General features: G+C 37.8%; 1 pseudogene across 1 annotated transcript; it reads left to right on the top strand.

Annotated features, from left to right (window-relative positions):
- Positions 1-2086: 2086 nt before the first annotated feature.
- On the top strand, positions 2087-7434 carry LOC143605830 (QWRF motif-containing protein 2-like; annotated as a pseudogene). Its single transcript, XR_013148624.1, has 6 exons — positions 2087-3669; positions 5677-5796; positions 5908-6024; positions 6127-6216; positions 6883-6990; positions 7076-7434. The product of XR_013148624.1 is annotated as a QWRF motif-containing protein 2-like (transcript).
- The last annotated feature ends 943 nt before the right edge of the window (positions 7435-8377 follow it).

The raw sequence follows: 8377 nt of genomic DNA, 5'->3' as shown, positions 1-8377 counted from the left end.
ATTATTATATATAATATTTGTGAAGTTGGTGCCGCAAGACCGTAATAGGTCCATGTGGCGGCACCAACTTCTGACACATCATCAATTTTTTTTTATAATTCAGTTCTAATATCCTAACGAACATAACTGAAACCAACTCAATTTAGATCGAATTTTCGCCGTAATGCTCGGGTTTTACCGACCGTTTTTTTGTTCTACAGCTGTAACAAACATCATTGGTCCACGTGGTGGCACGAGCTTGTGACGCGTCATACAATATTTTGGTTATTTTTAGTTCAGTATCATAACGAACGTAACCGAAACCGGTCCAATTCGCATCTACTCGCCGCCGTAACGCCCAGGCACCGACTAATGTTTTATTTTTTTTTAGTTCATATGTCGTAACTAACGTAACCAGAATCTACCCAATTCGCGTCGACTTGCGCTGTAGCGTTCGAATTTTACCAACCCAATAAACATCGTTTTAAATGAGTTATTTTCTGGTATAATAAGTTGTGCGGGTATTCTGGACGTTTGCTAATTTAATCTTTAGGTTTAATGTCAGTTTCATAACAAAGTTAACCGATACCAACCAAATTCGCGTTGCTTTGATCATAAGTTGTGTTTGTTTTTTCTTTAATATGTTAATTTTTTATATTATAAGTTATACCAGTGTTTAGTGTCGGTATCATAACGAACTTCTAACAACCAAATACACGTTAATGTACCGCCGCGATCATAACGAACTTCTACCAACGGAGTGCGCTTTGATGTACCACCGCATCGCGACGGGTACAAACCTAGTTTTAAACATTTATGTAGTATTTAAACATTACAACATAGTAACATGTAAAGTGAATTTAGGAAGCAAAAACTAATATTGGTTGTTACAAAACTAAGCAAGAAACCATAAAAAAAAAGCCAAAAACTATTTTAGAAAATGAGAACAACATTTCAACTACCAACGTTGGTTTATAAAAACATTTTGTGTGATGCCATTTTTAACTAACGCGAAAACATATTGCATCCATACATGTCTCACCAAGGATACTTTTGTAATTACAATTACAACGTTTAATAAGTTAAAATATACTTTTGTAATTATAATTACAACGTTTAGTAAGTTAAAATGCTATGAAGTGAGTAGAGTAATAAATACCAAACGAGTTGAGACAAATATTCATCACTTGCATCATTTTTTATGAATTAACATAATGAAGGATTTGAGCTAAGACTTGTGATGTTGTCAGTTCGAATCCCGAGCCACCTGTGTTTTCGTCGCACCATGTGTTTCGCTAGAGAATTCTGCTCTTATGGTACAACGGCTGTCAAGTCATAGCCGGCTATATGGTTTCCTAGGGAATGCCCAAGCCACGATCCACTCCCTCAATCGGTTACACCTAAATTCCAATTATTAATTAAGACAACTTAGTCTGGTCAAAATGACGCACAGAGATTCTCAAATTTAGAAAGTGCAATGACCTAAACACACAAAAACCGTTGTTCCCAAAAAAAAAACGGGTAGGCGCATAGCAGAGCCCAACTAAAAAATTAGTCACAAACCAAGTTTTAAAATGTAAATCTTAAAGCTCAATCTCATTCGATCGAATGAGTCCTGGTTCGATCGAATCAGTCACTGATTCGATCGAATCAGTTTCTTTTGACATTTTCAGTCCGTTAACTTGGTTTCACGATCGTTATTTTCATATCGAACCATTCTGATAGAACTGGGGACATACACATGACATTTCATGTCCTAACACAAAGGAAAAAATAAACATAAACACAAGTTACATATATATTAAATTGGTATTGCGCTTAGATACACACGTGTTAACAAGTCACAAAGACAGACCGTTATGCTAACCAAATCTCCCCTAAACCCACTCCTTTCTCCTCCTCCTCCTCCTCCTCCTCCGCCTCCTCCGCGAAATCTTCTCGCCGGTGATACGTAACGCCCAATTCCACGATCCACTCCCTCAGTCAGTTACACCTCAATTCCACTCCACTTATTATTAATTTCACACTCCATTGCAATTTGATCTGATCTAACCTCACCTAGGGTTTAATTTTTTAAATAAAGTGCGAAGAATTATGCGATATAATAATGGTGGTTAATAACGTGTCTTCTACGCCTGGTTCGAAGGTGCCGTCGCGAGGTTTGTCTCCGGCCAGACCGAAGCGTGCGCCGTTGGTGCCTTCTGAGGCTGCTGATAACAATGTTCCGGTGCCACGTAGGCCAAAAGCCAGGGATGTTGGTTCACGATACTTGTCTTCTACTGCAACTCCTACTACAATGACGTCCACGTCATCTTCAGGTACCTTTTCTTCTTCTTCTACTATTACTGCCACAACGACGTCGTCTTCCAATTCGAATTCCAATTCCACGTGTACGCCGAGAAGACGGTTTCCGTCGCCGTTAGTTTCTGTTTCTTCCACGAATCTGATGACGCCGGTGAATAATAATAATATTAATAAGAGAGCTCAGTCAACAGAACGGCGTCGTCCGGTGACGCCGTCATCCGCCGTTAAGATGTTAACGGCGATGCCGGCGAGGAGTTTATCGGTCTCGTTTCAAGGTCCGTCGTTTGCGATTCCGTTAAGTAAGCCGTCAAAACCGCCGCCGATTGCTAGTAACGGATCGAGACATAGTACGCCGGAGAGGAGGCCTGTGACGCCGGTAAGTAAGGTATCGAAACCGCCGTCTACGGCTTCTAATAACGGATCGAGACCGAGTACTCCGGTATCGAGACGGCTATCTACTGGTTCTAATAACGGATCAAGAGCTAGTACACCGGAGAGGAGGCCTGTGACACCGGTGAGTAAGGTATCGAAACCGACTTCTGCTGGTTATAATAATGGATCGAGACCTGGTACTCCAGAGAGGAGGCCTGCGACGCCGGTTAGGAAGCTAGGGATTTCGAATTCGGTTGAACAGAAGCGGTGGCCAGGGAGATCACGGCAGGATGGATTCATGACCAGGAGTGTGGATTTTTCTAATGAGAATTTGAAATTGAGTGGATCTGGAACTGGAACCGCAACTGCGGTTAGGGCTTTACGGAAATCGATGATCGGGGAGGAGAAATTGAAAGATGATAAGGGTGTAATGCCGGAGATTAGCAGAAGTATTGATAAGCTTTTTAATGATTCTGATAATTCTGATCGTGTGGTTTCGGATGCCGAGAGTGTTTCATCGGGTAGCACTCCTGGTTATGTTAAAGGTGCAATGCCTCGGGCGATTATGGTGCCAGCTAGATTCAGGCAAGAAACTGTTAATCGTTAAGGAGAGTACAACCGGAGCCGGTTTCGCCTCCTTTGGCGCAAAATAATAAGTTAATTGCAGGGAATAGGCATTTAAAAGACGGTCCAGCACTAACACCACGAGGATTGTCTCCCTCTCCGGTTAGAGGGGCTGTTAGACCTGCTTCCCCTTGCAAGAGTGTGCCGTTGGTGTCTGCATCATCTCCATCAAGATGTATGTCTAGTCCAACAAGAGCACGGGGTGCAATTGGGTCTAATAGTAATTTGGGCAATCCACATTCGGTTCTCAGCTTTGCAGCTGAAGCTAGGAGAAGGAATGCCATTAGTGATGCACATATTTTGAGGATGCTACACAACAAATATCTGCAATGGAGGTTTGCAAATGCGAGAGCAGATGCTGCGATGCATGTCCAGAGAGCAACTGCTCAGGTATGAATGCTACTGGTTTGTTTGCTTGCTTTCTCTGTTAGTCTGTTGTTGTAGTTAGCTTGATACCTATGTGAGTTACAGAGCACACACCTTTCATACCAGTTGATTTCTATCATCTTGTGCTATTGTTACAGTTCCCTCCTAATTCAAATCATTTGCTGTTGGCTTGTTTGTTAATTACATTTTTTTTTCTGTTAGTGTTGTCAGGGGTTAGTAGTTCTCACTTAGAGGCCAAATATGTAAAGTACTAATAATTGAGTTGAGTGTATGTACACTGGAGTTGGTGAACTGGTTATCTACTGATGGAGTAGTGTATTTACTTTATACTAAGTACTAACACAGGTGCATGTTAACTTGCAAAGATAATTGGCTGAATGCGTTCTACTACTTAGCTACTTGTAGAACTAGGGAAAAGTTTAAATGTAGGGAACATTTGCAAGAACTTAAAGGCATTGCTTGATATTATTTTTGGAGTTTGAATTCTGCTTTGTGTTGTACTGGTAGTAGTGATTTCAGTTTTTCTATTTATCTGCTTTGAGGCTTGATAGGCTACAGAATTTGTCCTGCTTTCATTAGCCTGGAGCCCTGGACGGGTCAAATTGTTGATGTGATTTGTGCATTTTGATGTAGAAACAGTAAAATGTCAGTGTTGTTATTTTGGTTATTTTGTGGGAGATATAACTATTTTTACCAGGGGACATGTTATGCAACATGTTCAATGTTAGTTGCAAAGAATGCAAAGGATGGGTGCCCACTTGTGATAGGTGTCTTTATCATAGCTATCAAAAGCGTTAGGCGCACTCAAGGCGCATAGGCCTTGCCTGGGGCCTAGGCGCATGGCGCAAAAAAAGCGAGGACCTGAGAAAAAAAAACGTACTTAAATGAAAAATAAAATAAAATATGTTATGCATTGAAAAAAATAACAAATATATCTTATATATAAGCATATAAAATTAATATTACTCTCTAAATATATTTATAGAACTAATATGGTTAGATATTAAAGCCAAAGTCCTTTCTTAAGTTTTCTCATCTTCTTCTTTCTCCTCTTCAACTTCTGCTCTCCAGTGACGCAGCCACAAATCTGCCCCAGACGAAATTTGGCAATAATTTGCGCCGAAAAGTGGCAGGAATCTGGCTGGAAAAATTGCCGGAAAAGCATTTTGGCCGGAAAATTACCAGAAGAGTGCCTTTGATGGTGCCAGGTGGTATGGTTGCGCCTCACTTGAAAATTGCGCCTCGGTGCCCCAGGCGAGTGCTTTTGATAACTATGGCCTTTATAAAGATTAAAGACGTTCCGTATGATTTGAAATAATTTTATTTCTGTTTGGTTCAAATAACATTTAGTCTTTGGTCGACTCATGAATTACATCTTGGCAAAAGTCATGTTTTGTAAGTCACATTTTGCGTTAATGTATATGCGTGGTGTTAGTTTGTAGATTAGAGTAGACCTCTTGTTCCTTATAGGCTGTTTTAATTAGTTTTCTAGCCAATGGTGTACCCTTGCACTCTGCAGTGCAACTGTGCAAGTTGTGTTTACATGAACTATAAGTTATTATAAATTGATGGAAGGGCAACTTGATTTCTTATATGTATTTATTTCGTAAAGCTGTCTTTTTAAGATAATAGATTATCAACGTTATATGGTTGACAATTCTGCCAGTAGGTAGCAGCAGTAATGAGGCTAATCTGAGTGATAGTTCTTAACTTCTCATTAAGTTTTAACTATATACATTTATGTATATACATGCATGCATTAATGTGAGAGTGGCTACATTAGTTATAAGCTAATTCAGTTGAAAATATTATCAGCTTTTACTCTATTGTCCCTACAAGTAATGCATTTTATATTTTTTTCCTGTATACCTCTATGGCTTTATTTATTGTGTCTTCATGTGCATCAAAGCGTTTTTTTATTTATTTATATACACAGTTTATATAGGCGCACACCTTCTAGCTTTTTATGTTATTTATATACTGTTTTTCTAATGTTACATTCTGTTTCAGAAAAGTCTATATAATTCATGGGTAACCACATCAAAAATGCGACAGTCTGTCATAGCTAAACAAATGGAGATACAACAGCTGAGGCAAAACTTGAAGTTGCACACGGTTCTCAAAACACAGGCAAGAATGTGAATTATTACTTCATGTTGTTTCTTTCATTACTCCTAGTAGTGGCTTTCTGTTGGTTATAATATCACAGCAATCTTATCATATATTTTCATGGAAACGCAGATACCGTATTTGAAAATTTGGGATCAAGTTGAGAGGGATCACATTGTCTCTTTGTCTGGGACTATTGGGTCTCTGGAGTCTAGCACCCTTCGTGTCCCACTTGTTGATGGTGCAAAGGTATTTTGTGTATATAAAAGTTTACAGTAAAAACATTATGAGGTTTTATGATTCGGGTTTAAGAGCTTTAAAAATTATTGCTAACTTCTGTTACTTTTATAGGTTGATGTTCAAAGTTTAAAAGATGCTTTCCGTTCAGCAGCTGATGTGATGCAGATAATGACATCCTTGATATGCGCTTTAGTGACAAAGGTTTGTGGAAACTCTTTTGAGCCCCTGTCCTCACTGTCAGCTGTGTGAACTTTGGATACCTTAGTTGTTGATTCCTTGACATATAGCACATAATTAAGAAAAATATTAGTTTTATGAATTAACGAGTAATGATACATAGGTCTGCCCCATTCAATGCTTGACAGATGATTTAGCTATATTCTGTCGCCTTTGATCATGCGTTATGTGCCAGTTTTTAGGTCTATGAACCTTTTTTAAAAATTAAATATGCATATTGTGTTATTCTAGTGGTTTGATAAAAATGACTGGTTTGGGTCTCACTCTACTGTTAATCCCAAACTATGTTACAAAAGTAAAGAACAAGGACTATTTATGCAGTAGCTAAAAGGGAAAAATCATATTTTTAAGAATTATACAGAAATTTTAACAAAGGCACCATTTATGTAGTTAGCTATATTATCTTACGTTAGGGTACATCAATTTTGCAGTTTGTCATTATTGATGTATAAGTTCAGTGTTATATGTTAGTGATTTGTTTGCTAACATATTAAAATTACAACATTTTGTTAAAACTAAATTGAATTGAGTTGAACTCAAGTGTCAAGAATTTTAAATTATCATATACTACGTCTTTTAACAGGCTGTATATTTATATATTTGTCTTTAAAAACAAAATCTTTTAAACAGGTGGAGCATGTGAACACATTGGCATCTGAACTTGCAACCACAATGACGAATGAACGGTCTATGATCAATCAGTGCAAGGATCTGTTGACATTACTGGCAAACATGGAGGTATGCATCAAAAGCCATTTCTTTGGTGTAAAGTTTACCTAAGAAATAATAAACTCAATAATTACATGGTTTTGAATGAAAGCAGGTGCATGACTGCAGCTTGAGGACACACATACTACAACTGCAAGCTCCACCAACAACAGCAATAACCGAACTGTAAAGCTGATTTCTCTCTCTTTGACTGCTTACTGGAAAATTGCTAACTATACTTGAAGTTCCTACTTTGCCCCTGGACAATGATACCAGGTGAGTGTAAAATGGTTGTTAATCATGGGCTTTTGCGGAAGATTATGAAGATATGTGAGATGCGGGTATGTGACGTCCTGTATATGCGTAGAGTAGGAGATCATAAAGGTCGTTGTATTTCACCTACCAGTTAGAAAAATATAATATATATATGTATATAGGGACGCTTGACAATGATACTTGTTATAATTTGCACATGTTTCTTCTCGCTCAATATCCTTCATTTTTTCTTTTGTTCAAAGGTTATATTAGATAATAGACATGGTAAAATAAGCCTAAGGAATTAAGTTATGGATATTATCGGTGACCCATTGTAAAATGAATTTCTTTGATTGATTAGTCCTTTTACAGAATCAGTGCTAGCTCATTTGGTCTACTTCTGGTAACGAAGAGGAAAAAAACAATATCACACAAAATGACATTTTTTCTTGTTTCAGTTTGAGTTTCAAGATTTATCATCCATATATATTAATGCGAAAATACCTTACACAATTATAAGAGATCCATTCCCTTTTAACAAATTACATAACCTTACAAATATGCTATTTTATATAGCTCTAAGCTCTTGTTTTTTTTTCATTAAATTGTTAGGAGTTTTTACATAACCATTAGAGGGGGCGATGCTAGTGTTTTTTCATATCTAACTTTACTTGTAAGTTAACTTTTAAAACTTTATATTATGAGTTATGACGCGTTGGGTTTATTTTGGGTCACAATTCAAAACGCACAACTCAATTTTAGTGGGTCTTTATGGGCCGAAGAGAGAAACTAAATATTTCAAGGGTCAGAATAGGCACGGCCCATCTCAAAGGTAGAAAGAACTCCGGAGAAGCTTGATTCATCCACTTAAGCTGCTCTTCTCCAAACTCTAGAAATCCCTTTTACATATCCCAAAGATCACGATCATCGTCTAATCTCAAACCTTACCCTTGTTGGAAATGGCCTTCGGGTTCGCAAGTTGAAGGAAGAAAAGACCGCAATTTTTTTTTAGTGATTATTCGGATGCTGATGTTTACCAACCCTTAAGAGACCATGATATGAAGCTGACCTTTTTTTCCTTTTGGTTTTACTAAGTTTATAAGTTTGTAATTGTTTTCACCAAAGATTGTTCAACTCAAGACTTATTAGGTTGTTATTGAAT

Source organism: Bidens hawaiensis, unplaced genomic scaffold (genome assembly GCF_021521415.1).
Source record: "Bidens hawaiensis isolate Kalapana, Puna unplaced genomic scaffold, B.hawaiensis_p1.1 tig00071644_1, whole genome shotgun sequence".
Taxonomy (NCBI): domain Eukaryota; kingdom Viridiplantae; phylum Streptophyta; class Magnoliopsida; order Asterales; family Asteraceae; genus Bidens; species Bidens hawaiensis.
Note: the sequence above shows the minus strand (reverse complement) of the source record. Positions and strands in the feature narration are given on the sequence as shown.